Below are 25523 nucleotides of genomic sequence, written 5' to 3' on the forward strand. Positions count from 1 at the left end.
CCCATCTCACTCAAATAATTCCAAAGTTTTTAAGAGAGACCTTGAGAGTGCCCTTGTGTTGCTTCTTCTGACCACCATGTGAAAACTTACCCTGTGTGAATTCTCCATAAAATAGTCTTTTAGGTAACATACATTTGGCATTTGAACATGGTCAGCCTATGGTAGTTGTGCTCTCTGCACTAGAGTTTGAATGCTTGGCAGTTTAGTTTGAGGCTCTGCACGTTCTCAATCACCACACAACCTGAAGTTCTGATTAGAAATTGTTTTTGTCATTGTTCACATTAACCTAAAATCTCCATATCTGTTTTGGTCTGTCAAAACTTTTTGTGCAACCTCAGTTCACTTTTCAAACGTGTAATGTTTATCACTGCAACTGCTTCAGATTTATTAAACAAGTTATCCAGGTGATACAGAGAGTTAACAAAAATGCTAAACTGCATAGGACCAGGAACAAATTTCTGGCAAACACTCCCTCGTGACTGTCTTCCAGGTTCACAATTGTCTTATGAAAGTTTTGGTTTTGTTTGTCCAGTTACTCAATTGGCTCTGAATCCAAATAATTAAGTCATATTCTAGATTATTCAATCTTGTTCCACAAGATTTCACAAGACATTTTTTAAAATTCTGGTCAAAATATATGTATACATGCATATATGAACACATAGACTTATATGTATGTATATATATATATATATATTTATATATATATACATATGTATTTATATATAAAATGTATCTACAGCAGTCCCTAACTCAGGGGCATGGAACTTGCAGCTTTGAGGCCGCAGGGACCTTCTAGATCCTCAAGTGTGGCCCTTTGACAGAATCTAAACTGCGCAGAACAAATCCCCTTAATAAAAGAATTTGTTCTGTAAAACTTGGATTCAGTCAAAAGGCTGCATCCAGGGACCTAGTGGGCTATATGTGGCCTCAAGTCCATAGGTTCCCCACTCCTGCCCTTACTTGTTTGTGGAATAACCCTGAGGACAAAGGAAATATGACTGATGTGATGTGACTTTTTCATAATGAAGCCATACTAGATCGTAAAAATAATTACTTCCCTTTCTAAATGTTTATAAGGTATTGTTATAATAACACTTTCCATAATTCTTCCAAGAATTGAAATCAGACTTATCAGCATGTATTTCATAGACTCCTCATTCTTTCTTTTGAAAATTTGGACTTTTCTTCCTTATTTGATCTTCTACAGGAATATCTCCCATTCTCTATGATTTTGGGAGATTGCGTATAAAGAGATCAGCAATCACATCTGCCAGTTCTCTACTTATATTAGGTTTGCACAGATCTGGTGGACTGTACTCATTGTGAGCATTCTTTTATTATCTCTTTTAGGTTTAGGTCTTAGGTTTCAATTCTCTAGTGACAGTCTTTTGTTCTTCACCCAGTCTCCCAGGCCCAACCTGGATCTAAAGATCATTCCCAGAAGCAAGACAAAAGAAACAAATAAGAGTTGAATAGCTAAATATTTTCCTTACCATCTATTGTCATCCCATCTACTTCAATCAATGAAGATCAATCTTTTGACCTTCTTTCCCTTAATACAGTTCAAAAAACATTTGATTATCCTTGGTATTCATTATCAGGTTTGATGCTCATGACACCATTCAAGTGAAGTGTTTTTCAAATTTTTAAGGGATAGAGAAAGGCTATTAATCACCACTACCACCAGCACCACAACAGTCATCACTAATATTATTTCACTTCTTCAGGTTTCATCATTACCTCGATCCCTGAGCACGATGCTATTCGCTGAACAGGAGTTTTGTCATTATTCATAATGTTTATTAGCAATGAGAATTGGAATAAGTTATTCTAAAAATATTTCTTTTTAAAAGTAACTGATATTTAGTAGTCATTTTCTATTCACTGAATTATGAATTCTAGTATAATGATTTTATTATTTATATTTTAAATTACCAAAAATATAGTATGTAAAGGGAACATTTTTGAAAATTATCATAAAAATAATATATTCTTTCATAAACTTTTTTTTCTAATTGGTGTGTCAATGCATTTGCCATATTAAATAATGTCATTAGAATTAACAAAAATAATTTTTCTGATGAGATGACTTAATTCCATAAGACTATTTTAGACTCTTTGGGAAATTTGCATTACAAAATGGGAATGTTTTCATTCATGGAGACTGATAAAATTTCAGGACAAGATCAGGAAGGTACAGGAACATTACCTGGCTGGACCAGTGAACCTTTTATGCATATATTTAAAAAAATAAATTATAGAAATCATTGTGGACAAACTGGGTTCTCTTTATATTTCCAAAACCAAGATTCATATTATAGCACACTTGATAAACCACTTGATTGCTAATTTTGAAATATGTTCTCTGTTTCAAACTAGGGCATTTTCTTCCTGATTGGGATATTCAAATTGGTGCCTTGGAGCCATATTCTCAGGCAAATATCTAATCATTGTATTTATAATCAATTTTTGTTCACAGCTACTGCCCCTTAAAGGATTTGACTAGCTTAGACTTTGACCCACTTCTGCCCTACCACCCACAGATAAGATGAGGATAGTCTCCCATACCCTAGGGCCATATTCTTCCTAGACACAAAAAGAAAAGTCATGCTCCAGAATTAAAGTTTCTTGAAGTCAGGAACTATCTCACTTTTGTATTTCTCTGCAATAGGCATATAACAATTTTATTGATAGTTATTTATCACATCATTATATTGTATATTAATATTATTATATTATATATTAATATTATTATATTATAAACGTCTTGCTGAGGAAAATAAAAAGAACTTTTCACAGTACAAAGTCCTAGTTATAGAATTGTAAGACACTTCCTTAGCTCCTCCTCAAATAAAAGAACAAAAAAAAAGAAAATTTCATCCCCAAAACTGAGTAAAGATCACATAACTATCATTAGGCTCTTCTCTGCCACTAATTGATATAGATTCACCATTTCTCAGACAGAGGATATATTTAATGAACAGCCTTGGTTCCACTTAGAGAAACTGCTTCAAGGCTTTCAGAAACCTGCTCCTCGACTTCCTTGAGATTTCTCGTCTGGAATAATCAAAACTATTGACAAGTGAGATTGCTGGACATGGCTTTAGCTCAGTTCATGCAGTGTTATTGATATTCCTCCCTCTACCCCATGCTTGTGGTATTCAGCACAATGATTCACATTAATATAATGTCATAATCTTTATAAAAGGCTTTCCTATCAATAAGCCTTTGATCTTAGTACCACATACACTATTACCATGATCTTACTCATGAGGACACAGAAGGCCTTGCCTAAAATGGCATAAAGAGGAAGCAATAGAGCTAACAGAGCTGTATTTGAACTTATTGTTTTCCTGAATACACATTCAGTACTCTTTTCACTATACCCCATTGCCTCTTGAGCATGGGTTCTTAGCTGTTTTTGTGTTGTAGACCTATTTGTCAGAGAAGTCTAATGAAATCCTTTCTGAGAATCATGGTTTTAAATGCATGAAATATAATGCAGGGGATTCCAAAGGAAACAAGCTTTCCTGAAATAAATGGAATAATGGAAGTAAATGGTTGTTTTCCCAACCAAGGTCACAGATCCCCTGAATTGTATCCATGGATCTAGGTTAAGGGGCTCTATGCTAATTATCGCTTCTAGGGAGCAGCTTCTTTTATGAGCTGCACAAGCACTGACCCTCTTTCAGAAAGAGTGGGCCAGAAAGTAAAGGTAGGAAATGGGGGACAAATCTGAGTGAAACAGATGGATTTGGAGTCTGTTCTCAGAGGGGACCAATATCAGTAAAAAAAAAAAAAAAGGCCAGGCAGACTGAGTATTGGAGATACAGATATACTGAAAACATTATACAGGGGAGAGCAGGAACCTAAGTGAGAGGTAGAGGACACAGAGGTTATTACAAAATATAGAACAGCATACAATAGCAAATAATAGAGATGATAGTCACTAAAGGGCTAAACTACTGGAGTGAGCAATTGTTTTCCAAAGATGAAGGGATTAAAACCCAAATAAAGGTAAGTAAGTAAACTGCCAGGAACAGAACCCAGATCCTGAAAGCCTCAACAGCAGGTACAAAGGGACAGAGTAGCAAGGATCAGAGCCCAGACAATGAGTAATAGAGACTAGTTTTGCCTTTCTTTGTACCTCCAACGTTTAGTACTGTGCCTGGCACATAGTAGGCATTAAATATTTTTTTTTTACTTGTTTACTGAATAATAGTGCAAAAGACTGGCATAGCATGGGTTCAGAACCAAAATCTTGAGTCGGTTAAAACATCTTTCAGGAATCCAAGAAAAAGCCACAGTTAAGTTTTTACTTCTCTTTTTTATATTCTATTACTAACTGAAAAGTTAAGTAGAAATTTATCACAAAACCTTTCAACTTGGAACTAAATGTATTTGAATGTCATATTTTGGTCTCCCTATAGGGAGCCAGGAATCTGACCTTAACCCTACAGGGAAGTCCCTGTGAAACATTCTGACTAAGTTTGTCAGGAATTGGGGCAAATGTGGTGAGAGGAAGGAAAAGGACTGAAGTAATGTCTGACACAAAAAGTTAGTGGAGAAATAAGAGACGAACATGTATTCTAATTAAGCATAGTAAATCAGGTGCACTATACTCTTAAAGAATCTAACTCATTCAATCATCTGGAGTAGCGAGGGTTCTTAAAGTATAGTCTGAACTTGTTTTGTTTTGTTTTTATGAATATATTTCAATGTAATTGGCATCCCTTATAATTATATGTATTTATTCTATGCATTTAAAATCATTATCCTGAAAAGAGGTCCATTGGTTTCACCAGATTGCAAAAGGGATTCATGACCCATAAAAGGGTAAAAACCCCTGATCTAGGGAAACTATTTGCCCTCTTTCATCAGTCATAACACATACAATCAATACTTTTATTTCTAAGAAAAAAAATTAACCCATATATAAAATAGGGAGTGCCAACCCCTTCATTTGATAGTCCTAATAATGGTCTTATCCACTTCACCTCCACATACACACCAACACATGATTCCCATTGAGATTCTTCACATCTCTCTGTTGATTCCTACCTCTGTAGCCTAACATTGGACACAACTTCAATTTCCTCACGTATAAAATGAAGTTATTTTCTGAGGCACCACATCACACCTATAGGATTGACTAACATGACAGAACAGGATAATGATAAATGTTGGAGAAGATGTGGGAAAATTGGAACACTAATTCATTGTTGGTGGAGTTGTGAACTGATCCAACCATTCTGGAAAGCAATTTGGAACTATACCCGAAGGGCTATAAAATGTGCATACCCTTTGACCCAGCAGTACCACTTGTGGGGCTATATCCCAAAGAGATCATAAAAAGAGAAAAGGACCTACATGTACAAAAATATTTATAGCAGCTCTCTTTGTGGAGGTCAACAACTGGAAATTGAGGGGATGCCCATCAATCGGGGAATGGATGAACAAGTCATGGTATATGAATGTAATGGAATACTATTATGCTGTAAGAAATGATGAACAGGTGGACTTCAGAAAAACTTGTAAAGACATAGGAACTCATGCTGAGTGAAGGGAGCAGAATCAGGAGAACACTGTACACAGTAATAGCCACAGTGTGTAATGACTTAGCTCTTCTCAGCAATGCAAGGACCTAAAATAATTCCAAAAGATTCATGATGGAAAATGCCATCCACATCCAGAAAAAGAGGCTGAATGTAGATCGAAACAAATTTTTGTCTTGTTTTGTTTTATTTTTGTCTTTATCATGATTACTCTGAATCATTCTAATTCTTCTACACAACATGACTAATGTGAAAATATGTTCAATATATATGTATGTGTGTGTGTGTGTGTATATATATATGTATATGTATATATATATGTATATGTATACATATGTATATGTATATATATGTATATGTATATGTAGAACCTATATCAGACTGCATGCTGTCTTAGGGAAGGGGAGGAAAGGGAAGGGGAGAAAATTTAAAATATATGGAAGTGAATGTTAAAAATTACAAATAAATTAACTTTTAAAATTAAATAAAATGAAGTTGTTGAACTAGGCAGGCTCTAAATCCCTTCCAATTATAAACCTATGGCCTAATAGGTCTTACTGTTTGGTGCTACAACTCCTAACTGATAATGTCACATTGCCTTTTATTTGTTTAGTCTTCCATAGAACAACACAAATTCCTAAATACAATTCCTTAAACCAGTTTCATTTCTCTGAAACCCTAAGTAAGAACATTACCATAAACCCTTATGCAACTTATGATTTGATAATAAAACAAAGGATGAAAATTTAATGCTTCCTTCCTGTGGATTGGATGTAGCATAGATATCATGGTTTATCACATACCACCAAACAATTGATCAGATAATTAATGTACCCCTTCTTTGGAATTTCCCTCCCTCAATTCACCTCTTTTCTTAGGCAGCCAAACTAAATGTATCCCTGCCTCTACTTGTAAAGCCATTATCTCACCAGTTCTGACTTCCAGATGTCTGTTCATCCACATTCGCAGCCTTCTTTGGGATTTTCCCTTCTCTGTCTTGTTACCTTCCCTTTCCCATCCTATAATCTTGTATAGACTAATTGTATTCTTTTTCCATAGTAGATAAAAAAAAATGAATCCTTACCTGTTTAAGCATACTCATGATACATGCCAATGTGAAGAACTCTGATCATGTTTTACATTCATAATTATTTATTTATACCTTTTATTTCATAAAAATAAAATGTTATGTGTGTAAATTTCACAAAGAAATGTCTTTTTCTTTGGTGCAGTGAAAAGATCACTAGATTCAGGGTCAAAGGACCTAGGTTCAAATCCTCCTTGTGCTGCTTACTGCCTATGTAAACTTAGACAAGTTAATTGACTATTTTATGCCTCACTTTCCTCTTCTGCAAAATAGAGGTGTTGGACTAAATTATCTTTCAAACCTCAACTCAAAAACAATGAATCTCTGAATGTGTTAACCAACATATGCCATTTTCTTTCTCAAATCAGAAGACCATCAGAAGAATATCACTGTTTGAAAAAATGTACCTTTATTTTAGAGAGAAACTCTAGGTTTTTAAAAGTAACAAACATTTTCCCAAAGGCAGTTCAGCCTCTCTTTTATTCCGTTGTTTTGAGCCATTGCCCACTTGTGGTATCTTTTCAGGACATACGTATATCTGTCTCTATATATCTACACACACACACATACACACACACATATATACACACACACACATACATAAATAGATATAGATATAGATATAAAACACATTACTATTACTGTAGCCCAGAGGCATTGAGATTGTAGCTGGGAAAACTTTGCATAATGGATTGAACCAAATTAAAATACAATTGAGAAATATTTAACAAAATAAATAAACATACAGAGGAATGTAATGTTAATATATGTTTTTAAGTAAATATGTAGCCCATGGGAATCTTTATATATGGTTTAGTGACTTATATTTCTATTTGAGTTTGACATGGCTGATCTAACCAATGTACCATCAAAAGTTTCAGGTAAACTTAAGGCAATGAAGTGTTATGTAGTGGCTGCAGGAAGACTGGAGCATATTAGCACTGAAGATTTTTTCATGAGAAGCTCTTAAAGATTTTATCAGAGGAATGTGATACTGGAAAAGATGGTGCAGTCATTGAGTAAGAGTAGGGGGTTACTGATGGACAGCCTGTGTATTCTATTTGTGTCTATGAAATATGAAGATATCCAGAGGAATAGGCTCCATTATCTTGGGTGGACCACCTGTGGCAGATTTTCTGATGTGTTCAAATAAGAATCCTTTAGATTAAGATGTGTTCATGGGGTACTCCATCAAAGGGAAATGCACATCAGTGAGAACACAAATCCATTGAAATAATAATCCTCAGTGTACTGAAAGCAACATTCCTTATATTCTTCTATTTCTTGAAATAATAAAAAACTCACTTCCTAAAATTAGCCATCCATTATTTAGTTACATTCTGTTTTATTCACTTTGATGCTCTCTGAGGCAATTATTTATTGTTTTCTTGAGAGAGTGGTATGTAAATTAACTGAAACAGAATAAAATAAATAAATCTGTTGACTTGTACAATAAGCTTACATTTTTACAGCTTTGAAAACATTTAATAAGCAAAATGGCCTCCTTTTGCTGAAATAGCTTTCTTTTTTACATGTTTTGATATTGCACTTACAAGATTTTGACACATCATTTAATTCTTTGTCATGAAACCACACTTTTATCACACTGGGTATTAAATGTACCTTTGATGAACAGTTCATTTTTTCCAAATATAGCCTTGATTACATCCCACAGGTTTTCAACGTAACAAGACATTTGAGTTCCCAGGATATTGGTGCGCATTTATCTTCATCACTGGAAAAATTTCTTAACTTTTTGTGAGATGTGGCATGCATGGTGTAAGGCTTTGTTATAGTATTCCATCACCATTTGGGAAATTCTATAATACCAGAATAATTATGCTTCTCCGTATATCAAAATATATAGAACTATTAATTATCCTCTAAATAGAAATAAAAGACTTTCTGGCCCACTGGAATTAATAAACCACCTACAATATTATTGAATTAATATTTTTCAATCTTATGAATTTTCTTACCTGAAACTCTAACTATAGACTCACCATGACTTCTTGTGAATGTGATTTTGGTATAGCCTTGAATGAAAAAGTGATTTTCATTTAAAAAATACTCTTTCTAATTTCTAATACCCCAGTTTGCTTATTGTCTTGAGTATGACAAGTATTTTTATAACAATAGTTAACAGCTGTTACTGTTAAAGATCATCTTGCTGTTATTCCAACTTCAATAAGCTTACATTGCTTTGTAGAAGAATCAATAATCTCTAAAGCCGTTAGGTCCATGTGAAGGTCTCTGCTTGCTTTCTGATAGTTAATTAGGCAGTTTTACAGCAAAGATTTGTCAGTGTTTTGGCGTTGTTTTTCATTTCCACCATAATTTCCTTTGTCCTTCAGTATGACTGATCCAATTTCACTGTGACTTGAAATGCTCCATTTCCCCCTCACCAAGAGCATCTATATTTCTAAAGGCCATTGTAGTGTGATCTTTAAAAGCTGTAACTTTTGTTATATCAAAGAAGTGGAAACTGAAGGGATGGCCGTTAGTTGGAGACTGGCTGAACAAATTATGGTGTATGACTGTAATGGAATACTATTGTGTTGTATGAAATGATGAAGGGAGTGGTTTCAGATGAATCTGTAAAGATTTATCTGAATTGATGCAAAATGAAATAATTAGAACCAAGAGAACAATTTATACAGCAACAGTAATATTGTAAGGATTATAAACTGTGAAAGATTTAGTACCTCTGATCAATAAAATGACACACTACAATACCAAAAGACTCATAATGAAAAATGTTACCCACCTCCAGATAGAGAACTGATGGGCTTAGTGCAGATTGAAACATATTTGTCTCTTTCTTTTTCTTACCTTCCCCCCCCCTCAAAAAAAATCCCATGGATAATTGTAGAAATTTGTTTTGCATGACTTTATATACGTAATGGGTTTTGTATTTATTGCCTACTCCCATGGGGAGGGGGAGAATTTAGAACTAACAATAAAACTAAATTGAAAAAAAAAATCTGTTACCTTTGAACTTTTGCATAAGGAAATGTCCATTATTTTAAAACTGCAGAATTAAAACAAAACAAAATGGAGCGATGTAATATGTGTTACACAAAATCCAGTACTGAATTGAAACAGAACTAAGTAAAGTTGGAAAAAGCATTTCAGTATGGTTTTATGTTATCAAGGACAAATATTCTGAGTTAACCTAATATAAATTGATACATATACATGCAAACATTACTGCCAAAAATGCAACCAATATCAAAACTATTGCTCCCTCAAGTAATTCACATATCACATAAAAGGAAACTTGAGGGAAACCTTAGATAGTCAGAGAAAACAGCAAGTGGACAAAAGTGAAAAAGTCTGTTGCAGTCACATAATTTCTCATTTGTTTATATAATAATATAGTATTGTGTGGAATTGCTATGTTCTTAGCTCATTGTCAAATGATATGTCATTATCACAAATTATCACACATGATAATGTGATAGAGAGCTCAAAGAATGTAAATAAATCAATATCAGTAGAAAAATTAGTTCTTTTTCAATATGTCAGCATTTCCTTTCATACATTATATTAAGAGAAGCAAACCAAAATGCCTATACAACAAGTTAGGTGATTGCAAAGTCTGAATCTTACTTTTTTGTTTCCTCACTTTGTTCACTCTACAGTGTTTTTCACACAGGATGAAAATAGGGATAGGGATAGTATATGTGATCTCTTTATCTAAGGGAACTCCTGCAAGAGAAAAGTCCCTTTACCCATATAGTTGAGCACTTTTCCTGTATATTATAGTCTTAGTGAGTTGCCTGAGATATTGAGAAGATAAGTGACTTGCCTAGGGTCACATACCTTGTATTTATCTGAGGTCAGACTTGAACCTGGTTTGGTTTTTTTTTTTCCTGACTCAGATCTCTTTTCACTATTCGAGAGCAGGTGGTGTTTGGGGAAAAGATTTATATTATGCCTAAATCTGAGCCAGGAGAAGAGATTCAAAAACTTCATACCTCACTTTTGAGAGGTTACTAAGCCCTGATCACAACTGCTTGTGCCTGTGGGTAAATGATTTTATAATAAAATTCTGCCAGATTTATCACTTTTCTAACATATTCTAGCAAAGAGAATTTTTTTCATTTGTATCAGATCTCTTTCTTCAAGCTTAAAAGCACAACTATTTTGCTTGTTTAATTTTTTCTTTTGGATTTTTTCAACTTGAAAGCTTTTATTTATGTGCATTATTTCCAATATTTAATAATTTCTACAAAAATGAAAAAAATCCCTGGTTACATCATGTTGTTCAAGGTGATCTTTGTTCTTTTCAAAACACAAGACACATTATGTTGAGCAAGATATCAGGACAGTTATGTATAGGGACAGAAGGTTAACTTTTCTCACTCAGTTGGTAACTTGAATGATTTTAGCCTTCTCTACAGGATCCAAGTAAACACATTTAAAGGAAAAATACCCTCCTAAATCATTTTCCACAGGGATTCCTGTTGAGTAATCACAGGTTTCCTTGAGCCATATCCCCAGTTAATTTTAGGCACCAATTTGTAGTCTTCTTTTAAAGGAAATGAATAACACATACACAGGCACATACACACAAAACACACACACACATACACACACAAATATGCCATCAAGTTTGAAAATAGTACTTTGCTTGAGATGGTGACATATAGCTTTCCCAAAAATTCACATATAGGGACATGATTTGCATGTAAAATAAGAAAAAAAATTATTGACTTTGGGCTGTAGTAAAAAGAAAAGTGCTAATGTAGCTAAGTACTTTTTTTGGAAAATGCATTTAGGTAATATATGAACATCCTGGCAAAACCTATGTCAAAAATTTGCCTGAAGGAAATAATTTATTACAGTTTGAATATTTTTATTTATTTTCTTTTAAGCTACTGAAACATGGATTGCCAAACTGGTATTATTATGGGGGCTTTGAATATTCATCAGAGTTTTCTCTTTTAAAAGTAGAGGATATGAAAAATTTCTTATTTGCCTTTCTGATAGCGCCATGTTTAAAAAGGTAGAGGAAGAGACAAGAACAATTTGTTTGGATTTTATTCTGACAAACAAAGAAGGGCTAGTTGGTGGAGTAGAAATCATTGAAATCTGTGAACATGTTGTCTCTGAGTTAATGATAGACAGGGAGGACAGATACAGGACATTAAGTGTAGTGTACACGTTAGAACAAGAGAATGGATTTTAAAAAGTTCAAGGAAAAGTTATCCTTTAGTCCAAAACTATATAAAACTTAGCTCAAGGGGGATACTTTCATTGAATTTTTGCCCAATTTTTTTAATGAGAAGGAAAAGAGAAATAAAATGTTTCCAAAGAGAATAAGTTGATGCCACAGGAAACAGAGGTGTACGACTAAGAATGAATAAAAATGAATTGTTTGGTGCAATGAGAATGATCTTAGAAAACCAATATGAGCAAAGGGAAATCCAAAGAAATGAAAAAAGTGTGTTTTTTTTCTTTATCATATAGATTATAGAACTGTGACCAAAACTTTGAAGTTATATGTAGGCAGTTTTTAACTCATTGACAGTGGAATAGGCACCCTCAAATTAGATGCTAAATGGCTTTGATAGGGGCAGTCAATAAAATAAATCAGTGCTTCAGGGAGGGGTAAGACAAGCTGAATAAAATGAGATAAGTCGGGAAAAGTAGGGTAGTGTCAGTTGGTAGTAGGTCTTTTCTTTTATTAGAAAGACACCTGGGAGCTGATGAAGGTTATTGAGGGATAGATTTAGATAGCCAAATTGATGTCTGAGAAAGATTATTCTACAAATTGATTACTGGTTGATTTATTTATAGAATTTTTTTTGAAAATCAATAAGATTGCCGGCCATTAACTCATATTTCCCAGGCTCCTAGATTGTAGTTTTTTTAAATATTAGATTTATATTACAAATAATAATGTTAATTGGGTTTCATTTCTCTCTCCCTTTTCTACAGCGAAATTATTGTGTAATAATTTGAAGCTCTGCAAAGGGGCATTTTAATCTTAATTGAAGTGAAAATTAACAGAGGGTAAATTAAAATCCTAAATCTCAGATTCTATACAAGTACAGGATTGAGAGAGATGGCTTGAAAAATATCTTGGCATTTTAGTTGACCATAAGTATAACATGAACCAAAAGTGTGATATAGTAGCTAAAAAGTGTTAACATAATGGGAAACTAGATGAATAGAATTCTAAACTATAAGTCCTTGGTCTCTTTCTATTCTGCCCTGCTCAGGCCCCATCTAAATTACTCTCATCAATTCTGGCTGCCACATTTTAAGAGGGACTTAGAAGTTAAAGTACATCTGGAGGAGGGCAACTAGGTGAGTAAGAGACTTGGAAACTAAATTTAAGTAATTACTAGTAGCAGTAGTGGTAGTAGTAGTAGTAGTAGTAGTAGTAGTAGTAGTAGTAGTTGTAGTAGTACCACCACCACCACCACCACCACCACCACCACCACCTTACAGGGACAAAGTAAATAAAAGTACCACGGCATTTAACATATTTTTAGAAACCAGTATGAACACCAGTCCATACTATGGAGCTCAAGATCATTCCTCTTCTTTTGGAAGCATCTCAAACCTACGGAATGCTTTCTGTGATGTCAGTTCAGTTAGAGTTGCTTGCTGTAGATATATAGGGCATCAGTTTTAGGCAAGGAGAGTTCCCCGTAATCTTGATAAAGTCTGAGTAGCTAGGTACACTCAGATCTAACAGTGAGTAAAGCTTTCCATAGAGCTCCTCTTTACCAGTGGATGGAATTATTCTTATTGGAAATCTCAGGGAACCTTCTGGGGTCCAAAGATTTTACCTACTTTTTGGATTAATCTGAGAATCCCTGCAGTTATGCAGAAGGTAGAATAGAAGAAACAATTTGGAACAGGAAAAATAATTATACTTTGGACTTATTTAATTTAAAGTGGTAGAGGATATTAATTTAAGAAGTTCTATAGATAGATACTTTATGAGCCTAGAAAGAATATTCATGGTATTTTGGAGATGTCATATATGCATGTAATAATTTTAAAGAAAGGGAACATATCTTCTAACTGGGAAAGAATATAGGTAGCATACTCTTCTCAATAGTGGATTGTTTAAATTATTCTTAAAAGAAAGATTCCAAAAATAATTGTTTAGAACAGTCTTTAATTTTATATTTATGTCTTTCATATGTAGTGTGGAATTAGATATTCACTTTTTTCCATGGAGATATTAAACAGCCACATAGTTAGCAGCCAGATTTCAGCCCTGAGGGGGATAAGAGGGTCAGCTTTATAGACAGACAGCCAACTGGTAATGAAGTTCATAATTAAACATGAATCTTCTATGTAGTGAGAATTCAAATGTATTTTTGGCATGAGTAATAATGCTTAAATATCTGAGTTATAAAATCATAAATTATCTCAAATTTCAAAGACTTTATTTTAATGGAAGTTTATGTATATTTTTACAGCAAGCAGTGGAGTTGGAGAGTCACATAAACCTTTGAATCTATAAAAGTAATGTGAATGTGGTCAGAATAGATAAAGTATATCTTTTAATTATAGTTGCATAGAATGGTAGATGGTATAGGAAAATAGAAAGAATCCTAGGGTAGAAAAGAGAAATGGATTCCAAATCTGTCTGTCTCCAACTTTGGATAAATGTAGACAAATAATCTTTGTAGCTTCTTCTTCCTCTATGAATAAAATGGGTTAAGATGAAATCTCTGAACTCCCTGAATATGGTGTAGATATTCCATGAATCTCATATTACTTGCTAAAATATTTTCTATTTATATTTTGTTTTACTTTATAGAACTTTGTGCTATAATGAATGCAGCAAAAATCTGATTATCAGTCATTTTAGGTAACACAAGATAGATAACCTTTTTAGGAAAAAATAGGAAATAAAAGTTGAATCCCATCTAACTACTGCATTGCAACTTTCCTTTTCTATGTACAACACACCAAAGTGTTACCGACAATGTTCATGGGTTGGATCATAGCTAAGGATGAAAAATATTTACGTGGATTTTTTGTTAGTACCATACCTGACATGTAGAAGTTATTTAATAAATGCTTGCTGATGTTATTTGATTTGTTGACTTAATTTTAAGGTCTGAGGTTTGCACAAATGCTCCAAGTTTAAAAGTTATTATACTGATGTTTTAGTTGGCAAGGGAAGAAACATCTTTGCTTGGCATATTTAGAAAGTTTTGAAGAGGCCTCATTAGTGTGTTAACTTTGTCAGAATGAGGCTCACAGCATTTATGTTTTGATTATTGATCTTATGGATTAAATGTTGCATTCCTGGTAAAGTCTTCTTCGGGGCAGTGTTTTAAAGTTTAAACTGTTCATTGCACATGAATAAATGCAGCATGACCCATCTAAAACACTTTTTTTAAGTTGATGCTCTGATTATATAGTTTTCTGAGTAAGATAGTTATCGAGTTAACATTAGCCTTTTTTCTTGAGTTTTATTGTGGGCAGTTTACCCATTTTTGCAGTGGTTAATGGTTGTTGTCCTTTGTTTTCAAAGAGGACCACAATGACATCACTATACTAGAGTCAAGTTACAGTGTGTCTGACTGTGGCTGATCAGACCAATGTGAGCTCAAAATATTCTACCACAAGTTGGGCACAAATAGTCCATGTGAACATTTGGGGTGCCTTATCTAAATTTGCACATCTCACATTTCACCTTCTCTGATGAGGACATGCCATGTTGGTCAGTCCTGTGCCAGTGTCTCCCATGTCACACAATCAGTTCCAAAGTTCTTTAGAGAGACCTTGAGAATGCCCTTGTATCCCTTCTTCAGACCACCATGTGAGTGCTTGTCCTGTGTGAGTTCTCCATAAAATAGTCTTTTTGGCAAACTATCCTCTGGGACTTAAAATAATGACTATACAACGTTCCATGTCCATAAAAATATTGTGAAATTAACTTTACTCTTTGAATCTTATTTGGACTTGGTAGACTGCTTTACCTTACCTGAAAAGTGATTCACTTCTATCAGCATTTTCCATACTGATAGAAATTCTGGGCAGAGAATTATAAACTTAGGTTGTAAGAGATCATCAGGTTTGATCCATTTATTTTCTATAGAAAAAAAAAACTGAGGCCCAGAGAAGTTAAATGACTTGGCCAAGGTGATACAAATAGTAAATGGAATATCCAGGCTGGATTCATTCCCAGGTCCTCTGATACCAACCTCAGCATCATTTCCACTGTACCAGTGTCTCTTTCATGCTTCTGAAAATCAAAAAAGTTTGTTACAATATAATGTTCAATTTCTTTCTCTTCTTGGCAACTACCCCTTCCCCCTATTATCATGCGTATTTTAATTTGCTTCAGAGAAAAATTCCTTTTCATAAACACCTTAAGATATTTTCTCTACTCTCAAACTGACAGCTTTGAACTTGTTATCAGATAGTTTTTCCTGTTTTGATTTGTCAATGTGGTGTTTTCTGTCGTTATTTAGATCCTCTGTTCATTTTTGTCAAGCAGGTTTTAGTCAGGGGTGTGCCAATAAATGTTTAACAACCATATGCACACAAGCCATTTTAAGTTTCTACTTTGTTTCTATGTTATTAACATTTTCATAAATCTAAGTCATAAGTCTACACAGACAATCAACCAGTAAGTCAAATCCTGATTTGTAACATTTGCTGATTTCTGAGGTATAAATGCTGGCATTTCAAATTTTAATAATTTTAACTAGCTCTCCTAGCTAGTTTGACCTTGCTTCCTTACTTTATCAAGTCAACTCATTTTGATTCTTTATTTGGTTTACTCTGCTTGATTGATATGATACCTTGTTTAAAAGCTAACCCCTATGTAATCATATAAAATTAATATTAAAAGTTAATAAGGCAAACTGTTAAAAGTGGGGGATAGAATATAGAGTGGACAGTTGAAATGCTCTATTTGATTTGTATATCAGAGCCTTCCTTTTAGAGGGGCTCAGAAAAAGGTATGGTAAACAGTTTTGCCATGCCTTTGCATATAGCTACAAATGGGGTAATTCTTTTATTATTTCAAGGATCATTGATTTTACCATTGTGTGTATTCCTCGTAGAGATATGTTACATAATGCTTCTGCGGGTGCATAAGTATTTAGTATTATTGCCATGACCAAAACCGTTGGTCAGTCTTCTGGTAATGAGGCTCTGGGAATCTAGGGAACTTAGCTGGGATAAAAGATAAGCCTGAAGAAAGAATTGACATCTTATAACTGCATTCTCTTAAGAGTTACTAGAGTATGTGCCTGCTGTAAGAACCTTTAAGAACTGAGGCTAATCTTCATGGCGCATCAGATAGAGAATAATCATAGGTCACATTTATATGACATCTTATGATTGCAAAATGTTTGCATGTTAATATTATCTCATTAACCCTTATAATAAACCTGTAAATGATTCAAATATCATTATCTCCATTTTGTAGATGATGAAAAAGAAGGTTGCAGAGGTTCTCACTTCCCAAAGTCACATAGTAATTAGGTGACAGAGTCAGGGCTAGACCTTTGACAGAATCTCTTTCTCTTTCCAATAACCTAGCATTATCTTATAACTACTTTGTTTTACTTTTGCATAAACTGATAAATGTGAATATTGTCTACCCTGAATTCAGCTGGATTGTAAGGTTTCTGAGGGCAGGGATCATTACTACCTTTAGATCTCCAATACCAAGCACAAATCCTGATTCACTGTTGGTCAATAATAACTTATTGCTTGCTTGCCTCCTTGATTCTCAGATTTTTATTTGTGTTGCGTGGATTCAATTGGTATTGATTTCATTCCCCATTACCTAATCCCACATAGGTATGTCCTTGCTTATTAAAGACGATATGAAGATGATGATAGTAAGAAGCATAGAACAATGTGTTAAATGTGTTAATTTACTATGTCCTGTTCTTGTTTACTCCATGTTTCAACAATTTGGCTACCAGCTGTTGTCGGGGTGAAAGACCAACACAATCCCAACAATAAGAATGCTGCCAAAGCCCCGGTTCTTTCAATCTGCTTTACTAAGGAAAGCAACGTTAAGGGGTTAAGAAGCTTACTTTAATCCAGCATGCAAATGCCATTCACTTAGTTCAGGGGGAAAAGGCAGCACCCTGAAATTCAGCGCAAACACAAACAAATTACAAACATCGACAGACAGGCCAAATACAATTCACAGTTACCAACATCTAGGTTCAGCCTGGTAGCTTATAACAAGGGCTGTCCCAGACTCATGTGTGCCACCATGGCTGTGGGTAAGAGCTCCAAAAAAAAAGAAAGGCAACCCCTGGTTTTATATCTTTTTCAGGGTCAAGGGTGAGTCACAAGTGTGACTCACCCACGTGACCCAAAATCGTCACAAAGATGCAACTTAAACCCACATAGTCTAAAAACCTCTGATGTCCCAAACTTGACGCTCAAACCCATGTAAACTAGGCCCTCCCCTGAGGCAAGGAGGTCACCAAGGACTCCCAATATAATCAAGAAAACAAAGGCCAAACTCTTCAAGGGCACTTGGTTGAACTGAGTGCTAAGAGCCCATTTTGATTGCCAACACACTCCAGGCCCATCATTTTTTCAGATACGTCTTCAGTTGGCCTCAATTTCCTTACAAAGATGAAATTTTAGTTGGGTGTCAAAGCATTTAATTATTAAGTTTATATACAGTGACTGTTTTTGTTTAAACTTACATTTATGAACACATAATACACAATGTCCCAAAAGTCTTATTGTAGTTTTAAGCTTTAAATAAAGCTTACAATTAATTCTTATATTACATTTATCTCTATAAAATAATTTAATTTTTAAATTTAATTTAAGCTTTAATTATATCTTAAAACTGCACTAAGACTTTAGGGACAATGTCTACGTTATTAGGAATTTTTGAGATAACTTTAATTTTTCACATATTTTATCAACTATAAGCCTTATAACACAGGAATGCAGGCATTTTAACAGCAGTGTTTCACATTTATATACCACATTGATTCTTTAATATCTACTAAATATGATTTGGCCCAGAAAATAAGCTTATATTCTTGTTGATTTTGTTGTTGTTTAGTTATTTTCAGTCATATCCAACTCTTTGTGACCCCTTTTTGGGGTATTCTTGACAAAGATACTGGAGTGGTTTGCCATTTCCTTCTCTGATACTTAATGATATCCCTGGATATTTGCTAAGGTCTGACCTTCTTGATAGTCTATGCGTATAACTAGATAAATATGAAAGTATGATTTTGATTTTTTCCAGTACTTATTATATCCCACTCATAATTTCATCTTGTTAACTTCTCCATTTTTTTCATTATTTAAGGTATTTAAGTAGCTGTGTGCAAAACTAAATTGGTATTCTTTTGAAATAAATGTTTTGAAATTTTATGTCATTTTAATTAAAATTAAACTTTGAAAAATATATTGACATTTTTTAATTATAGAATTTTAGGTCATGTGTAGTTTAATATTCTTTTATTGTACCCTCTGAGACTAAGTGCTATGATCTTTAAAGGTGGGAACTATAGATTTTATTCTTAAATGCTCCAGGATTTTGAACCCATTGATAGGTACATGTAAGTTTTACCTTGAAGCTGTTAGAAAAACTGGCTCCTGGAAGTACCTTCCACAGCATAATAAACCTTTTGTGTAAACAAATTGACACCTTCCTGAAAAAGAAGATAAATATTTTTGCTGCATTCCAAATAGCTTTTTGAAAGACATTTATGCATTTTAACAACATCTTAGACTCAGTCATTGTTTTTCCTTGTAAAGAAAGAATACAAATTGGTACAATTATGAAACATAATTGATCATTTTTGAAAGCCTAGAAAAGCAGTGATCACCAGTAGCCAGCATGCTTTCACTAAGAACAAATAGTTAGATTGATTTGAAGTCAATTAAATGATGAGGCTCATTGAGTGATGATTAATGTTATCCTCTATGAATTGTCTCCAGTATAGGGGATTCCTCTCTTTCTGGGGCCTATTTGGTTCAGCATTGTCAATGAACCTCAAGTGAAAGAAGGGAACAGTCAGAAACCATGTGTCAGGTGCTATGCTGATCAATCCAGGTATAAATACCAAAATGAGACACCTTCCCACACAAGCAACTTAAATTCTACCAGGGAAGATGAGATATGGACAAAATATGGTCAGATGTAAGTCAATACAAGATACATACAAAATAAATAAATGCAAAGCAATTTCATGGTAGAGGAACTAGCAACTAGGATCGAGGAAAGGGCCCTTGGAGGAGGTAGATGTTGAACTGACCTTTGAAAGGAGTTAAGACTTAGAGATAAGTAATCAGCAGTTTCTGGACATGGAGGACAGCTTGTGCAGTGGGACAGAGACAAGGCCTGAAACATACTCTACAGGGAACAACAAGTGGGACCATTTGTCTAAAGCATATGATGTATGAGAATACAAAGTATAATAACCTCAGAAAGATGGGTGGGACCTATATCGTGAAGGGCTTTCCTTTAAAAAACAAAGACATTTGCATTTTATCCTAGACCCAATTCTAGTCAAAACGAGCACTTTTGGAATCAACTTGGCAGCTCTGTAAAGGATGAATTAAAGGAAGGTGAGAACGGATGCAAGGAGAACAACTGAACTATTGCCTAGTGTCTAGGTTAGAGTTGATGAGGTCCTGAATTAATATAGTTGTCGTGTGAGTAGAGAAAACAAGATCAGTAAGAGAGGTGTTTAAGAGTTAGAACAACATGACTTGACAAGTCATTAAATATCAGAATGACTGGAATAATTATGGGATGATCTAAATAGAGAAGTAAGGAAAAGGGATTCAGTTTGTGGGAAAGATAAATCTATTTCACACGTGTTGTGTTTGAGATGCAAGTATAGATATCCAGCAGGCAATTGGAGATAGAGGACTGAAATTTGGGAAGAAAATGAGAATTGTGTATATTTATTTGGGGCAGCTTGGTTACACAGTGGATAGAGCACTTGGCTTGGAGTCAGGAGTACCTGAGTTCAAATCCAACCTCAGACATTTCCTAGCTGTGTGCCCTTGGGCATGTCACTTAACCTTTGTTTGCCACTGGAGAAGAAAATGGCAAACCACTCCAATATCATTCCCAAGAAAACCACATGGGAAGAGGTCCATGAGGTCACAAAGAGCTGGACATGAGTGAAACAACTAAACAACAACAAAAATTACAGTTTTCTTATATCTGTTGAAATCTTGTACTAGGAAAGTTCATTGTCTCCCTGACCTTTTGGGAAGCAGAGTAGTAGATCAGTGGAATAAATAAAGTGCATAATCATAGTAGTAAATGACCCTAGTAACTTGGTGTTTGATAAACCCAATCCAAGCTTTTGGGATAAGGACTCAATATTTGACAAAAATTGCTATGAAAATCAAAAAGAAGTTTGGCAGAAAATAGGCACTGACAAATATCTCACACTGTATACCAAGATAAGGTCAAAATTGGCACATGATTTAGATATAAATGGTAATGTCATAAGTAAATTCAGGAAGCATAGAAAAACATAGCTGTCAGATCTATGGATAAAGGAAACATTTATGTTATGATAGAGGTAATTACAGGAATTAAAATAGATACGTTTGATTACATGAAATTAAAAATGTTTTGCACAAACAAAACTAATGTAGCCAAAATTACAAGGAAAACAGGAAACTGGGAAAAACTTTGAAACAATTTTTTTTTTCTGATAAAAGCCTCATTTCTCAAATATATAAGGAACTGAGACAAATTTATAAAAAAAAAACCGTAAGCTGTTCCCAATTCGATAGTGGATCAAAAGATATGAACAGGAAACTTTCAGAAGAAGCTTCCTGAAAAAGTGCTCTAAGTCACTACTGATTACTGAAATGTAAATTAAAACTTCTCTGAGATGCCACCTAATAAATATCATATTGGCTAATGTGATAAAAAAAAAAGAAAATTACATGCTGGAGGTGATGTGGAAAAATTGGGACACTAATGCACTATTGATTGGTGGAGTTGTGACCTAGTCCAACCATTTTAGAGAATAATTTGAAACTACACCCAAAGGGCTATAAAACTGTGCATACTCTTTGCCCCAGCAATACCAGTACTAGGTTTGGATCCCAAAGGGATCAAATAAAAAGTGAAAGGACAATTTTAGCAAAAATATTTATAGCTGCTCTTTTTGTAGTGCCAAAGAATTTGGAAATTGAGGAGATGCCCATTAATTGGGGAATGGTTGGATGAACTGTGGTGTATAATTATGACAGAATACTGTTGTTTTCTTTAAGAAATGATGAGCAGGATGGTTTCATAAAAGCCTGGGAAGACTTATATGAACTGATGGCAAATTAAGTGAGCAGAACCAGGAGAAAATTATGTATAGTAATATTATAAGGATGATCTACCGTGAAAGATTTAGCTACCCTGATCAAGACAATGATCCAAAACAGTTCCAAAGGATCAATGATGAAAAATGCTATTCACCTCCAGAGAAAGAATTGATGAACTCTAAATTCAGCTTGAAGCATACTTTTTTAAAACTTTATTTTGTTTTTGTTCATATCATGGCAAATATAGAAATATATTTGGCATGACCTCACATCTCTAATAGAAATCAAAATGCTTGCTTTCTCAAAGAAGTGGGAGAGGCGGAAGGGAGGGAAAGAATTTGGAACTCATTTTAAATGTTACAAATTCTTTTACATGTAATTCATAAATATTTAATGAATTTTTTTTAAAAGAAGGGAATGGAGATTTTGTACAAGAGCACCTCCTGATGATGGGAGATAAACAACTAAGGGATTTGATTGCTAGCAGGATTCACTCCTGAGGCAGTTATTTTATAATATTGTAATTTGGTCAAACAACAGCTGGAGTACTATTTTGGGCACCATATTTTGAGAGTGACATAATCAAGGTGAAATACATATAGAAAAAGGCCACTGGGATATTTAGAGGATTAGAGAGCATGCCATATAAGGATTAATTGAAGAAACTTGGATTATTTAGTCTGAAGATAAGAAAACATAAAGGGGAGATGGTAACAGTCCTTAAGTGTTTCAAAGACTGTCATATATATACACATACATATACATATACACACATATGTATGCATGTATATATGGAGAGTATTAGTTTAACGGGGCTATATCATTGCAAAAAAATTCATTTCAACAGTAATTTAGCAAAAATTTATTGATTGCTGCTCATGTGTTAGGCTGTAGAATCTTACATGGAAGAGTAACACTCTATATATATATATATATATATATATATATATATATATATATATATATATATATATATATATATATATATATATATATATATATATATCCATGCACATATAACTTGTGTATATTGTATATGCACATGCTTAGTGATATATAGACATATGTGCATGTAAACATAAATATATATATAGATGCCTTGCATATGCATTGGTATGTATGCCTACATAACACATAGATACAGACAAACATTAAGAAGTGTCAGGAGAAATTCTGTAGTTTTCACTCAGTCTTGCTAATATCTACATAATAAGGTTTAGGAGTTAATAGAATAGTGATAATGACTGATATATTTTTGTTTATTTCATCCAATCTTATTTACTAAGAGGATTTACCATGTTATTATAGCAATACTACTTTTGAAACACTACATTTTAGCAGTAGGGATTTATTTTCAAAATCAAATTATTAGAATATGCTTGGAAGTCAGTTTTACATTTTTAAGCTAAGTATATACCTAAAGTATATAATGGTATGTTTTTCTTTAGCGATGGGATTACTTATTGATAATGTAGAATCCTATTCTATTCTTTTGTAGAAAGGTAGCAAAAATATGAATTATTACAAACTAAGAGCTTGTTTTTTTAACCTTATGAGTGACAGAAAAGCCATTCTGTCTCCATTAACAAATGAGTAAGCCTATGTCTGTGCTGGACATTACGAGGTATCATAAACTAAGCATAAGGTAAGAGACCTTGCCTTCAAAAAGTTTATATTCCAGATGAGAAAAAAACACTTTCAGCACTGATACAATTAAAAAAGGGAAAAGAAACAGATTTAGTAATATTATGCAGAAGTATGTGAAAATGAAGCTAGAAAAAAAGAAATAAACAAGTACTGGAATCTTCAGGGTACAGTGTGGAACTCCGTGAATTTCTCTGTAATTCTCTAGAAATCAGAACCTAAACAATAGTTTTGCAGGCCTGCTTGCTTAATTTTCTACTAGTTTTAGCTCCACAGGAGCTCTGTTTCCATCAAATTCATTCACTTTGTTTTCAGTTACAATCACAGGAAAAATCTTTCAAGTCCTCGTTAAAAATAAATTAAGCCATCACTCACCAACAAACATAGACTCCCTATGCTACAAAATTCAATATAGAGTGAAATTTACAATTAAACTAATATTTAACTTGCTGTCAAAATTATAGTCTTGTTATAGTACTGACATGTTAAAATGGGTATAATTTTTTAATCTTCTGGGTACATTGAGAGCACACTATATCCTCTTTCCAATAGAACTCCACTATGAAGGAGGTAGATATATTTATCCCCATAAACAACAATCTCGGTAGTAATAAACTTGTTTTCGATAGGGTATGTGTATGCTGGTAATTAAGTATGATAATTATCATTTTTATTTATTTGTTATTAAAAGTAAAAATAGCTTTTGGAAATAATCTGTGACATGCTTTAAACTATTACTGATTTCTTTCCCCAAAATATTCATTTTGTATCTGTCTCCATTCTAATACTAATTGGACTCTGATAATAGTTCAATCCCTCTATATCTCTTGAAGCATCGTATGTGTTTAATTCCACACCAGAAAGTTCCCACAACAATAAAATTGCAATTCCAGGGGAAAAATACTCCCAGGGACACTCTCTTTACCAATATAATCCAAACTTTCTAGGGGTAGCTCAGGGTATTGAGTAGATTGATCTCTGGGTCTGGAAGAAGTTTTGAATTCAAACTGGGCTTCCGATACTTGCTATAGTAACCCAGGACAAGGGTGACCCAGGACAAGTCATTCAACCTCCAACTGCCTCAATTCTTTTTAACTCTAAAACTTGCATAATACCTCCCAAGGCTGCTGTGAACTTCATATGAGCTAATATTTGTAAAATGCTTAGCACAGTTCCTGGAAGGGAGCATTTACCTTTTGCAGCAGAACTACTTTCTTCTGCTGTAAAAGGTAAATGTTATGATTATCTAGTGGTAGAATATTTATTCTGAAACAACCCTTTTTATTAATAATAATGATGGTGGTGGTGATGCATTAATAGTCAATCCTAAACTTTCATGCAGATAGCATTCTTAAAAAATGGCACACAAGTAAAAAAAATACTAATGTTGATACATTGAACTATCAGACATATGAGGTTAGGTTCCCTAAGCCAACAAAAATTATAATCTTTCACTAGATATTATTGCAAATACACTTTTGTGCAAACGATTTTTGAACAGAACATCAATTCTGACAACATGCACTTTTCCAAACACAATAACTATGAAATAACCCATAAAATACAGCATACAAAATAAAATTGATAACATAAAAACATTTCTTTTTGCTAGGAATTCCATAGAATTCTGTGATATTTTGTGCTAGTATATCAATTTAAAAATATTTCAGACAATATTCACTTTTCATAACACATGAAATCTACAATACCATAAATAGCTTCCTCCTTTTTGTGGATATAATGAATTGTTGATTTGCTAACACCAAACTTGCAGCCAACAGCAGTTGTGGACACTCCAGCTCAAGATTTATTTACAACTTTATTTTCTCTCTAGGTCACATCACTGACTTTGCACACTTGGACTTAGAGCCCAAAGAACTTGCACTGTGTTTTGGGGACATAATTGCAACATAAAACTTGAGTTTTAAAGACTAACAGTGAAAAATATGCAACAA

This window comes from Trichosurus vulpecula, chromosome 1 (assembly GCF_011100635.1).
Source record: "Trichosurus vulpecula isolate mTriVul1 chromosome 1, mTriVul1.pri, whole genome shotgun sequence".
In the NCBI taxonomy this organism is placed as follows: Eukaryota; Metazoa; Chordata; class Mammalia; order Diprotodontia; family Phalangeridae; genus Trichosurus; species Trichosurus vulpecula.